This window comes from Lycorma delicatula, chromosome 5 (genome assembly GCF_047948215.1).
Source record: "Lycorma delicatula isolate Av1 chromosome 5, ASM4794821v1, whole genome shotgun sequence".
Taxonomy (NCBI): Eukaryota; Metazoa; Arthropoda; class Insecta; order Hemiptera; family Fulgoridae; genus Lycorma; species Lycorma delicatula.
This window is the reverse complement of record NC_134459.1, coordinates 73,016,107-73,031,540: the sequence shown is the minus strand read 5'-3', so window position 1 is coordinate 73,031,540 and position 15,434 is coordinate 73,016,107. Positions and strand designations below refer to the sequence as shown.

Here is a 15,434-nt window from a genome sequence, read left to right as displayed (position 1 = left end):
AAGAAAAGGAAATGAAGTCGGATTGGAACCGATGTGCCTTCCCCTTATAAGATTCAAATATTTCATTAATTAAAATTATTTTATTTGGCTATAACTCTGGAACCATTGAAAATACGTACCACTTATATATTGTTGAAAAGCTCTCAATGAGGGCTTATTACTGTTGTTAAGAAAAATTCAAAAATCCAAAAGATTTGGATTTTGGGCTTTTTTGGACATTTTTGGTCAAGTTGATTGCAATCAAAAGAAATTTAAAAATAGATGTTACAGCAGTCCTAAATCCAGAATTTCAACATTCTACGGCTAATCGTTATTGAGTTAATGCGAGATACATACGTACGTACGTACGTACAAACATCACGCCGAAAATGTTCAGAATGGATATTTCCGTTGAAATCTGAAAACCGAAAATTTTCGCTATTACAATACTTCCTTTACTTCGTACAAGGAAGTAAAAAGAGAAATACAAAACGTATGTATTTTATTACATATTGTGACTTACAGGGTTTTTTGTTGAATATTTGTTAATCATTCTGGCTTTTCATGTTGTTTAATATATGTTATGTACAACTGATTGAATGGATGATATCGATAGTGATATGATATTTGTCTTCCACATTGAGTGTTAATTGTTCAAATTTGATTATAGTAATTTGGGTCAACATGTCAATTGAGTGGAATTCTATTTTTCTTTAATGGGAAATACGTTATAGGGTAAGTTTACGATGGATACCACTTATCGTTGTTTTAATTTTTAAGTTAAGTATTAAGTCAGTATTAAATTTTAAGTTAATATTAAATTTATTTTCAATTTTTACTCTTATTATATTAATTAATTATATTACTGGTAATTTATATAACAGGCTTACCGCTACAAATACCTAATTTCCAATAATTTGGAGTGTGGTCTGAACTGCATTATTAAGTAAACGAAATTAATTTGACTGCAAGATAGAATAATAATTACCTTTTATAATATCTGATTTAATTGGAAACAAAATTATCAATTTTTACTATAATCATTATTTATAAAATAAGGCCACAATTTTTCAGCCAATTTTTAAATTCTCATTTGCTAATGATCAATCAACCTTTTTATTGATCTATAGTAATATATAGTATTCCGAAGTTAAGTAAGATGTAATGGATATCATTAATTAATTAAACATTTTCAGCGGTTCTCTACACGTACAAGATTGCAATAAGTATTCTAGTTCTATTTTTTATTTAACGGACGAAATAAAAAAAAGAATCAAATAATTCTTCGCTAAAAATAACTTGTGTTATCACCAGATTTATCAGCAGAACCTTCGTTAAATATTTTTGTTGTATTATTTAGCTTAAAGTCTTATAGCTGAAGAGAATGCTTCTACCTACTAATAAAAAAGTATTAAAAAACTTCTATTTATTAGAAAATAGATCGCTCATCTTTATGCTTACCTGTTAAGACAAAAAATAAATTTTGGTTCTGAAGATTGATTGCTTTCATCCTAAAGAAATTCTACTATCAGCTCCTATATGAAGCTTAAATAGTATTGGTGAGGTGTGTTTGACTTAACATTACACGGTAGTATGAGTTGGTTACTTTCCATCTTAAAAATATTCACTAGGAAATAATATTTAGCGTATTAGGTCGTAAAACAAATGTCAGTAAGTCTTGTGTTGACTATCACTTAATAAAATTCCAATAGCAGAGATTGAAAAAAACGAAAATAATATAAATTATGCGATTTAATTAGCCGAAATTTTCCTTTTTGAGATATTTTTAAAATTTTTTTTATGATTGACCTATGACACATGAATTATTTATTCAAGAAATTAAATTATATATATTTAAAATTCCTGTAAGTAAATAACTGTTTGCCTAATAATTGTTGTTAACAGAACAGCTTGCTATTTTTTTTTTACAAAAGTATCAAGCACCTTTATTTGAAAAGAGATACAAGTGAAATTTAACTTAATTAAAATAAATAACAATTATTAAAAAAAATTTCTAGTTACTCTTTCTTGCAAACATACAGGTTATTGAGATAAGATATATTATAATACTACAGGAATCATACGTCCTGGTATGTTTGACCTTTTGTCATCATTTAGTCTGCCGCCACTAGATTTTACGTGTCCCACATTCTAACCATTATTTCTGCATAAAATATGTGGACTTGAATTTCAAGATAAAATATTTATCTTATACATACAAAATACAAAACAGAATTTCTTGATTATTTTATTGTATTAGCATTAATATTTTAATATGAACTTTAAACTTTTACCTTAAATCAGTGTTGTTAAAATTGTCTACACTCTTATTTTAATATTACTTCCTTCAAAATTTTACTTAGTAAAATTTACTTTTTTATATAATTTCATAAAATTTTATTAATAAATGCATAAAAAAAATCAATAAATAAACCACAATTTTGTATGATTATGAATACTGCAATAATTATTGATGTAATAATTTCACCAGCTTTTTTTCAGATAGATAAAACTTCAAACTGGTTTGAATATTTACAGACTCTGTTCGGAGAAGTTTAATGAATTCATCCAACTTTTAACAGATAAACGCTCTTTAAATAATTTTTTTTTCAATATTCTACTTACTCCTTTTATGATGGCTATTAAAACAGATTTTATAGGTTATGTTTAATAGATTAGAACTTAGTCTATCTAAAGACAAACTAAACTTAGTCTATCTAAACAATCTTACTAATTTTTAATACTTCTAAGTAATCGTCTGTGAGCCACACATTCCCACTCACATTCTCTTTTTCTCAGTTGAAATGTAAAATTTTGCTTGAAAAATAAAACAAATAAAAATATTAAATTTCCCTTGTTCTTCTTGTAAAGAAATGAAAAAAATCCTGATCTTCATTCATCTAATTTCTTTTTTCCGTTGAATAAATCCAATAGTTATCAAAGTATTTTTTTTTCTTTTTGATGAAATATTATTCAAAGGTATTCTAATATTGATTTTTTAAGAATCCCAAGATAAACAGTCGTTTTGAAATTTAATTTATATAAAAAAGCCAATAGTTCTTATCGTTAAAAGAAAACACATGTTAAGCCTCAAAATGAACGTTATACCCTTTTTATATCTTCTGTTAAATGATTATGTCTTTGAAGTACAAAGATAACAGACGTTACTATACAAATACAAAACTACGTAGAATTACCAAAGCGTTGTTAAGAAGATACGTTAGTAGCGTTTGTGAGCTTTTACACTATTTTCATTGATATTCAAATTACCTTTAGTTCCTTTTAAACAAATCTATTAAAAAGAATCAAGCGCATTTAAAAGGAAGGAAAGTAAATAAAAGTGGAGTTTTCGCGGGCGATAGAACTGTGCGAGTTAAAAAAACGATGTTCAAAGCACGTAAAACGAGCAACATTTTCTTCAGTTGCTTATTACGGTATTTATCTGCTTTTAGTTTTTTCCTTTATTTATTTAAATTATAATTAAAAATGTTTTACTTCATTAGAAAATTATTTTCTTCACTGAGCTTTTAATATATTTTTATTTTTAAAGATAATTTATCATCAAAAAGAAAGTTATTATTAATTTTTTTTATGTAGTTACAGTTGCTACAAAATTATTTAAACAGTATGTCATGAAGTAGGTCTTCCAGATAAATCGCATTTTATTTTTTAAATAAAACCAGATTATGGAAAAAATACTTTCGATAAGAATAACAAATAACCTATTTTTACTTAATAGAATCAGTTTAAAAAAAAAAAAAAAACCTAATATCACACCCCCAAAGAAAAATTTATTGGTATATCATTATTAATTATATAATAATTTCCACTTATCAACTATTTTTATTATTATGTCCGAGCGCTTTCGGATATTAATACATCATCAGGAACAGTTAGGTGTTGTGGATTATAATTATTTCCTTCAAAAATTAATATATTAGATGAGTTTTGAGTTTTTTAAAAACAAAAATTATAAATAAAATTGATTGTCAAAATATAAAAAAAACTTCATTGTGTAATGTCGACGTTGTCCGTCATTACACAATGAAGTTCTTAATTGTTTTATTAATATGAATCAGTATAGCCAACCTAAGAATCAATATTATTGTTTAATATTTGTTTAAATAATACAATATTATCAAATTTCGTTTGTTCATTTATCAAATTTTTATTAACTATATGAATGGCATTCATATGAAAAGGCATTCGATAACGTAGACTGGAACAAAATGTTCAGCATTTAAAAAAAAAATAGAGTTCCAATACAGAGATAGAAGAACAATTGCTAACATTTTCAGGAACTAAACAGCAACAGTAATAATTGAAGAACATAAGAAAGAAGCTGTAATAAGAAAGGGAGTCCGACAAGGATGTGCCCTATCCCCGTTACTTTTTAATCTTTACATGGCACTAGCAGTTAATGATGTTAAAGAACGATTTAGATTTGGAGTAACAGTAAAAGGTGAAAAGATAATGATGCTACGATTTGCTGATGATATAGTAATTCTAGCTGAGAGTAAAAAGGATTTAGAAGAAACAACGAATGGCATGGATGAAGTCCTACGCAAGAACTATCGCATGAAAATAAACAAGAACAAAACGAAAGTAATGAAATGTAGTAGAAATAACAAAGATGGACCACTGAATGTGAAAATAGGAGGAGAAAAGTTTATGGAGGTAGAAGAATTTTGTTATTTGGGAAGTAGAATTACTAAAGATAGACGAAGCAGGAGCGATATAAAATGCCAAATAGCACAGGCGAAACGAGCCTTCAGTCAGAAATATAATTTGTTTACATCAGAAATTAATTTAAATGTCAGGAAAAGATTTTTGAAAGTGTATGTTTGGAGTGTCGCTTTATATGGAAGTGAAACTTGGACGATCGGAGTATCTGAGAAGAAAAGATTAGAAGCTTTTGAAATGTGGTGCTATAGGAGAATGTTAAAAATCAGATGGGTGGATAAAGTGACAAATGAAGAGGTATTGTGGCAAATAGATGAAGAAAGAAGCATTTGGAAAAATATAGTTAAAAGAAGAGACAGACTTATAGGCCACATATTAAGGCATCCTGGAATAATCGCATCCGGGAAGGACAGGTAAAAGGAAAAAATGTGTAGGCAAGCCACGTTTGGAATATGTAAAACAAATGGTTAGGGATGTAGGATGTAGGGAGTATACCAAAATGAAACAACTACCACTAGATAGGGATTCTTGGAGAGCTGCATCAAACCAGTCAAATGACTGAAGACAAAAGAAAGTATACGAAATTTTTCAATATTATTTGTTTTATTGTTATTGGGATATTCAAGAATATTAATAAAAATATTTGGGTTGTAATTATGAATAATTGCTAAGATATGTCTAGCAAAATTGGATCGTTCCTTATTTCCCTTATTTATACAATTAATGTGTTCATTAATTCTCATAGAAAAACATCATCGGTTGGTCATCCCGATATATTCCAAATCATAATTTGCGCATTTTAAATTATATACTCCCTGTTTATCTAAATTAAATTTATTGTTATGTTTTATTATTTTAGTAGAATCACTGTTATTAATATACTTAATATTTTATTATTCGTTACATATTCAGTTTTTAAGTAAAAAAATTTAAATATTTTTATTAAATTTTTTTGTAATTTATATTGTATATTTGTGTCCGTTATTATTATTTGTTATTCTAATATTATCTTTTATATAAATTTTATTTTTTATTTTAATATATAATTTATTTATTAACTTTTCATTATATCTATTAGTTATAGCTATATGTTTTATATTATTTGATTCAATGTTTAATTTTAAATTTTGATGTCTTAAATATTGTATAGCTCTGTATATTAAGGAATTAAATGTCGATATTTTTTGAATTCAAAGTTGAAACGAATTATGGTGTCTTTTCGATAAGAATTAATGAACACATTAATTGTATAAATAAGGAAAATAAAGAACGATCCAATTTTGCTAGACATATCTTAGAAATTAATCATAATTACAACCCAAATAATTTTATTAATATTCTTGAATATTCCAATAACTTTCATAAAACAAATATTATTGAAAAATATTACATATAATTAAATAATAAAAAATTGATAAATGAACAAACGAAATTTAATAATATTTTATTATTTAAACAAATATTAAAGAATAATATTATTTATTCTTAGGTTGGTTATACTGATTCGTACTAATAAACATAACAATTGAGAGCTTCATACCAACATGACTGAATACTTCGACATTATTTTTACATTTTAACGATCAATTGTTGTATTTATAATTTTTGTTTTTAAAAAATTCAAAATTCATCTAATATATTAATTTGTGAAGAATATAATTGTAATCCATTACACATAAATGATCCTGATGATGTATTAATTTCCGAAAGCGCTCGGACATAATAATGAAAATAGTTGGTAAGTGGAAATTATTATATAATTAATTTATATCAATACTAACGAGCCATGATTAATAATATAATTAATAACATTATTACAAGATAGTCATTAAAAACTCATCGTTTCGATATTTTTTTTTCTTTACTCTTTATTGATAAAAAAGTACAAAAAAATAAAAAGATTTACTGTAATTTATAAAAGATGTAACGTATTTACGTTAAATAAAAGATACCTTTATCACGTTAGCCTGATATTTATCATGTTAGCCTTTTAATAAGATATCTTTCTGTTTCTTTCCATGTACCAACTAATCTTTGTATTTAAACATATAATTATAGTGGTAGAAAAGAATTTGATTTTAATATTGAAAAGGATCAACTAGTTTTACGGATTACATAGTAACATAAAAAATGAAGATGTACGTCATTCTCCATGTATATTATACGCTATATCATTTTACACAAAATTTGTACAACCACGTAATTGGAGAGAGTATACAAAAATTGACTCAAATGTTTTAGAAAAAAAATAGTGAAATATGTGAAAAAATTTCTGATTCCTCTAGAAATATTTCATGATTTCATTACATTTTTCCTCTAATTTCGTGTCTTTTTTGTTGTGGAAATATATTTTGATAAATGTTGTAAAATCTTTTTTTTTTAATATACTTTTGTTGTTTTTTTTATGTTGTTTTTTTTACCAATTTTTTTTTTTTGTTAAAGAATAATTTAAAATTATTTTTAAACCTTTAATTGGTTTATTATCGAATTTTTCTTTTACATTCTCAAAACTTAAAGGTAAATCGGGAAAAAAATATAAAATTTGTTAGTCAAACTACAGGATGTAAAGACTAAATAAGGAAAAATTCCATCAGAAAGATGGGTATAAGACACTATCTTTTTTAAGGATAAATTGATTCATTTGTCTCTTTTTACGCCTTCCTTTATCACATAGTTATCCTACACAGCATCCTCTTCATTTATGTAGGCCTATATTTATGGTATTTTTTTTGTTTTTAAATATATTTTTCGATCTTTTTTATTTATTTCTTGGCTATACAGCAAACCTTATTCGGTAATCATCTACTTTTCTAATTCACTTTAGTGGTCTTTGTTAAATCTTATCTTCTGGTTCTTTTTATAGAATCGATCCGGTTTATAGATCTTTCTTGTTATCCTTATATGTTCATGTATGAAAGGACGGTTACACCACTAGATCTCATTTCCTGTTCTCCTTTTCGGTATATCTATTTTTATTTTTATCGTTTATGTTTTAAACAATGTAAATTGAATCTTTCGTAACTTTTTCGTTTTCAATTTATTTATTTTTTTATAACTAATGAGATTACATTATCGATATATTACCTAACAAACTATATTTCTATTTAAATGTAATTACATTTAAACAGAAATATACTTTTGTAACATATATTTTTCTAACACATTAATAACTTTAATTAGAGTTGTATTATTAAGTTTATAAATATATAACTTGATTTTCTTCAGTACCTTAACCAGAAACAAAGCTTCTTTTATTTCAGATTATGGTGATAAAAATAATTAATTATAAAGTGAATTATTTACTACTGACATCATTATAATTTTTCTTATCTTAGAAGTAAACAAATGGTTACTTACGTAATATTTTTCGTTATTTAATTAGTTAAAAAATGCAATAATACCCAATTGTAATAATTAAAAGATTTAAATTATTGAAAATAACTGCAATCTTACCTTTAATTATTTAATTAGATGGATTTAATAGTTTCATCAGGATATTAAACATTTTCCGTTTTACCTGGTATAATCCTGGGGTTTTTCATTACGTACAATATTATCTTCCTCTTAAATTGAAAAATAAATCGGCTGCTTCCTTAATTTATTGCTTTCAATAATAGTTCATTGTTTTTCTATTTAATTCATATTAACATTTCAGATGGAATTCAGATAGATTTAAATTGTAGATTAATAGTATATTTAACTTAAAGCACAACAGGCTTAAGCCTGTTATATTTAACAGGCTTAAGACATTGCCATTGCCTAAACAGGTTTCTTCTACCAATATAAAAACTATAACTTTTGAATTAAAAAAAAACAAGCATTGTTTTATTAAAAATGTTCTATTATGAGATTTTATCTACTGAGGAGAAAAAGTGTATAAAACGCAATGTTTCTCAGTAAAAGACATAATACATATATATTTTAATAATCTATTTTATTATTTTGTATGATTGTGGCAAAAAGGTAAATTACGTAGGATAGAAACTGAACATTTCTGAGATGCTTTCACTGAGATTAATGATGTCCATTATTCATTATACAATCCTTGGGGTGATGATCAATGTAAAGGTATCACTTCAGGAAGTGGATGTCATAACATGAAATTTTGATTTTCAACAGTAGGCTTTATTTACAACAGTGAAGAAGGAAATATGAAGTTATTTCACTCCTTTTTTCCGCCAGTAGAATTTATTTGTTATTTGTTTATTATCTGCAAATGGTTTTTCTTTTAAAATTGACTATTATCTTGTGTCTAGAAGTAGTAATACTTTACATGATTTAATCATTGACAATATAGACTAGGATTTGGTAAATGCCTAAATTCGAAAATTAATTTTTTTTAAATTTATAATTTTTAATTACGGTAGTTTATGATGTCAGAAAAGAAGAAGTTTATGATGTCAGAAAAGAAGTTGATATATTATTCAGAATTTTTTTTTTGTAATTTGGACTTAGTCAAATTTAAATTCGTATTCATTTTGAACCAATACTAAAAAAATCCCCTTTCGGCACGCTGGAAGGCGGAGGTAGATTTCACCGGTAATAAATAGGAGATAAAAAAGATTTTCAACTTTAAAGTTAAGAAATACTCCAAATTTGTACTCAATATGACAATGGTTGCATGTAAAAAAACGTTTCATATGTTTAGCATACAACAAGCCCCATCTTCTTACAATTCCAGCAATATTTTGGTCATCCTTTGCTGTAAGGTTTGGTTATATAAAAAATGGACAAAAGTTTTAGATAATGTTTAGCGAACTAACGGCCACTTTAAACCGATTTGAGTGTGCCTATTAAGGAAGGTATGATTTTTTTTGTTTTCGAAACCCCATTTTTTCCACCCTGTGGGCCAACGTTTGGTGATATGAAAAACTTTACTTAGAAAAGGTTTAGGCCCTTATTGAAAGAATAGTAGGAACTTTAAACAAATTCGATATTTTACTTAAAAAGAAAGTTATAGCGATCTTTTATTTTTTCGAAAAAGCCCCTCTATTCCCACTACCATAGTCCGATTTTTCCCATTAACGAACTCGACCGATATTTTGGGTCTTTATATTTTATGTATCAATTTGAAAGTGATCGGCGGAAAATTACGGCAGTTATCGTGTCGACAAGAAAGTGAAATATATATATATATAGATAGATATAGATATAAATGCAGTATATATAAAACTTTTGAACTGACGGTGGTTTTATGGTCTGGGAGATGTGAGACGCAAAGATATGTCGTAATTTTCCGGAAGTCGAATCCTGGTACTCATTATAATAGGTAGCTTTCTTATGAAATCTTCCTAATAATACAAATTACAATAAATGTATAGCTCAATTTAAAATAGGAGTCAGTCAATTCGAGAAATGAGATATGTTATATTTCCAGCTACTGTACGTAGATAAATGTAATATATATATATATCTGAATAAAAAAAAACCTCATGTCATTTACATCAATTCAAGCATATAATACGTTTAAAATAAGTATATTTAAAAGCAATTTAACAAACGGTAGGCAAATTCAGGGAAAAATATTTTTTTAAAAATAAATAAATAAATAAGGTATGGTTGGCATCCATGAAAAGACTTAATAATAATTTCAAGTAGGATTACTATGATATACTTCATAATATTATATGATATGTTTACAAAAAGTGAAAATTACCGTAGAAAAAGTTGAATAGTCGTTTTCTATACAACTTATAAATGAAATATAGTTATCTTGTTAGTAGATATATTTACATTTTTTGTTCGCGATATAAATGCATACGATGCAAGCTTATATATTTACACAAAGAAGAACGCTGTGTGAGGTGAAATCGTTTGTTAACACACCGTCTCACCTCATTAACTTGTGCCTTATTCTATACAATGGGATATGAAAAAAAAAAGTCATCCACAAATAGTCGGTAATTATAACAATATTCATTCATTTTATTAAAAAAAAAAAATCTATAAGATTTCCATACTTACACTCGGTGATTAGACTCACGCTACTTTAACTTGAACAACAAACCAGACTATCATAATACGCACGACTTTAGTGACAATAACTAAATGTGATACAACCATGCAACCGTTCATTTCCCATTTATATAAAATAAAAAATTACAATTTATTTTATTCATATATCATTATATATATAAATATGCTCATTTTTTTTTTTTATAAACGGATTTACTAATAAAACGAATGTTTTTAAATCACATATGTATATATAAATTGAAAAGGTTAGATTGATAAAATGTTTATATAGTTGTACGGATCATCCAGTTTCTTCATTTGGCATTGATTTGCATTTTTTTTTAACTAAATTTAATAATTCTGATAACAGCTTCGTGTGGATCCCCGAGAATAAATTATTGGTAAATTGTTTATTAAGGGCCCCGTGATTGTAAAGAAAGCTACATGGTTGTAGGACTTTTCCGTCACACGGCTTTTTGTCTGATGCATGGCATATACACACAACTTAATTTAAAATATCTATCATTTTATTTAAATATAATATTTTATGTTTATTTAACTCAATAATTCTAACTAAAGCGCGCACGTATACCGGATTTAATTCGCGCGGGTATGGCGGTACTAACGGCCACTTTAAATACTGAGGATGAGCTTGCTCTACAGCCTCACCCCCTTGAACTTTTAAGTTGAAAATTTTAATAGCCCCAGTGCCCTATATATAGAAGTAATCTGACCAAGTTTGGTCATAATCGGTGCAGTAGTTCTGAACATACACATGTATATATGAACATCCGCAAAATTTCCATCCGGTTTTTGGGGGCTTTTGGTTCCTTAGGTGTTAAAACTTGAAGATCCGGTGAAAACCGCATATGCCCAAATAGGACCGATTACAGTAGGCTAATTTCTCCACTACACTTCCCTCTTAGCGCTACTTAGCGGAAAAGTAAAACGCAAAACAAAAATCCAATTAGTTATTACGAATTTTTTTAAAAATAAATAGAACTTTATTCTTAATAAAGCACCCAAATTCCGATAATTCCTATTTATATTTGTACAACACAGCAGCGAAAAAAGAATTGATGTCTAATTTATAAAACTACCTTTTAAATTAATAAGTCTTGGCTAAACACTAAAACTAAAACATACTTACGGTTTAAAATTATTTTCAATATTTAATTATTTTTTACAAACTTTATAGTTATTAAAATATGAAAAAGCCATTTAAACTTTCGCATATGTTTTATTAAGCCTAGCCGGTTACGGGCTTTCTACCTGTTAAGGTAACTCAATATGAGGTCCGTTTACAGCCCTGCAGACGTTCAACCGATCGTACACCTCATTCCACACTCCGACAAGTATGTTTGCAGGAATCGATTCCACAGCTGCTGTTATTTTTTGGTGCAGGTGGTCAAGTGACGGGATTTTTTCTTGGTGTACGATGCTTTTTATACATATCTCTAAAAAGGAGAAACCCAACGGCGTAAAATCGAAAATACGCAGCGGCCAAGCGAAGGAGCTTCTCTGTCTACCTAGCTGTCTGTTAATCTGCCATTAAGCCGCATGAGATGTGGAGGAGCTCCTTCCTGTTCGACAGTCAGACCCTCCAAGCGATAACAAAGTTCTCTAACATGTACTAGTGTATAATGTCGTAATAGTCTACTATTGGAAAAAAATTCAGTTTTTATGATACCACACCAGGCATCCCCTTTAAAATAGTTGCGGACGAATTCCAGCAATTCCTGTGAATATTCTGACCGCATTTTGTGGCGCTTTATGGCGTCAGAAATAAAATGCGCTGCAGATGGGTTTCATCAACAGAAATTAAGTCCATCATGGCTACTACAAATCGATCTTTCTGTGGCTTATCGTTAAGGTTAATTTCATGGAGTAGCTACAGTTTATAAGCGCAAAGTAACAATCGCTTGCGAGCAACATCATGGACATTGCTTATATCAATGTTGAATTGACGAGTAATACTAAGAACTGAACGTTCTGGACTTCGTTGGAAAGACAGTCGAATCCTTTCTGTGTATTCGGCACTTATTCGGCGACCCTGAGAGTATCCTTTCAAAATGTTTCCAGTTTCCGAAAATTGTTCGCACCATTTGTATGCTTTAGTCATTCGGAAAATTTCTACTATAGATTTTTGTATTATTTTTTTGTACGACCGTCACTGATTCTGTTTCTGCAGTTCACGAACAGTGCTTTTTCTTGCAGACACTATGGTACTGAAGCCCGAGCTCGTAATCTTGACACAGCTGCTGTCTAATGGAGAATGTGTAAACTAAAACTTAATTATTGTCGCTTCTAGATTAAACATAAAACAGTATTGAGTGCTGCAGAATAAACGTTCTTGAAACCTGAGAGTTATTTTTTTTGGATAACCGATATATTTTGCAGTAAGGACTGTCATATTTTATATATATTACGGTAATAATTTTAAGCAAATCGATTAAACGGGTTATCAAAATTCAGTTGAAAAGTTCCACACATACGTATTCTTAATAAGATACAAGATTTTAGGATTACGTCAGAAAGAATACTGTGATTTTTTAAATACTGCTAATTAGTTGTTGCAAAAAATAATATTTCCTTTCAGAAATAGAATGTTTCATATTTAAAAAAAACAGAGTTTCCAAATTCAGAGATCCTTAAATTTACATTCATAAAAATATACATTTGTGATTATTTTTATGAATATTTTTTTTTAATGAAACCCTACAAAACTGGAGAGAGATGTTCCAGAATCATTTTGATATCATTTATTTTTAATTGGCTAAAATCTTACCATTAAGGTAAGATTGTAAACAGTATGAGTTTCTTTTGAGTATTTAAAAATATATTTATGTATAAAAGGGAGAGGATATGATGAAATTAAAATTAAAAAAAAAAAAAAACAAAACTAAAAGCGAGGTCATTTGGGTAGTATAAAACATAAATGGAATGAGAATTGGTTAACTAAATAAAACTGGTCTTTTTTCTTTTGACCCTTATTTTTTATTTTATTATCTTTATAAAACACATCTTCTTTTAATTTATCTCTTTATTTATATTCCTATCTTTCTGCGTGACCTAAAAATAATAACATTACAGTAATCTTTTAATATATTACTATTTATGAATACCTTTATTAATTTTCTTTTTCTTTATAATATATATTTTTTGCCGTGCGTTTTTAAAGAAGAAGTAAAGAAAGACACGACACACTTTCATAAATGAATATTTTTATTTTAAAAGAAAACAAAATATTACATGCATATATCATTCAATATATGCAACATGATACATCTCATCTGCAGTCTTTTCACCTCACTAAAACTTTCCATTTATATTGCATATAGTCCGTTTATAGTAATCTTATAAACATAAATTCTCTTTATTTTATAATAAAAGTTACATAAATTTCAAAGGATTAATTTTTTTTCTGTAAATTCCATTTTTTAATTATTGTTGTTTATAATTAATTATATGCGAACTTTTTTTATCATTAGTTTTATTTGTTATCTCGTAAATCTAGCTACTAACAAACGTCTAATGTAACAATGTTATACTAACATAATATACACTCATTTTATAACTAAGAGTTTCTGTTTATTTTTATATGAATTATTTTATTTTTGTATATTAAATGGTTAAAGCTGTATTTTATTTATTCATGACGTTTTTATTTACATTCATAAATATAAACTTAAGTAAATGGGTAAAACTTATTATCCTTATTTCATACTATTTCAATTTACTTTTCTATTAAATTTTCAGATAACCATATTTAACATTGGGAAATTGATGGATTCTTACAAAACGTAGAATTATATAATTTCACTGTTGAATTGGTACCCCGGGAAAACTAATAATATAGCTCAAACGGCTCCTGGGTTCTGTTACCGGTAATTATCATCTACTTAAATTCTAATTAACAACACATTCCGGCTTTGTTACGTCCAATGATGTAACAAGTTACAGTATCATTACATAAGGGGTTAACGTAGAACCCGAATAAAAATAGCTGCACTAAATATTTTGAAATTTTCAGAACATTATAAAGAATCAATCACTTTTCGATTTGAAATCTTAAAAAAATAACATTTCAGAATCCTCATTATCCCAATCATTTTTTTAAGTAAGTAAAATTTAGAGCATTAGACTCTTATTTTTCTTCATCGTATCATCGTTCGAATAAGACTATACCGATAAATGACACAGTAACTTAAAAAGTTTGATGAAAAAGTTATTTATTACGGAATGAAATCTGTAGTATCGGTTATATTTTTTTAACCAGCACCCACTTTGTTGTTTAAAAATGAACTCCAAAATAATTGATGTTGTTATTTTTTATTTTATTCAAAATAAAAAGTTGTTTGTCGTAGTAAAAGTGATTTTTAAAATCGATCATGTGTAGTACTTTTTTTTATTATAACGGCACAGCAACTTTACAATCTGTTCAGCTAGATAATTGAATAATATTAAGTATATATGATCTATATTCGAACTAACATTAAGTAGTCACAGACCCAGCGGGTGGTGACTTAACGATAACAAGGAAATGAAAGAAATGAAATAGAATAGCATTCCGTACAGCCAGACCAAAAAGTCACCTAATAAAAACGATAAGGCAAACCAAGAATATTGCTCCTTAACAATCGTGAAAAAAAATTACTCATCGTATTATCCAATTAATTGACCGCCAAATAATTCGGGTGTTGATCCAAACGATTTTGATACCGAAGGCTGACCAGAGAGATTTCCTTCCAAACGGTTCGCAACTTAAAATCATTATATGAGGCTTTGGTTATATACCAGGGTATGTGTAACATTTT

General features: G+C 27.4%; 1 protein-coding gene and 1 long non-coding RNA gene across 2 annotated transcripts in view; one reads left to right on the top strand and one right to left on the bottom strand.

The window, feature by feature from the left end:
* Window positions 1-15,434, top strand: part of LOC142324454 (uncharacterized) — a 281,045-nt gene that overhangs the window by 118,803 nt on the left and 146,808 nt on the right. The window lies entirely within an intron of this gene.
* Window positions 1-15,434, bottom strand: part of LOC142325078 (uncharacterized) — a 116,746-nt gene that overhangs the window by 59,347 nt on the left and 41,965 nt on the right. The window lies entirely within an intron of this gene.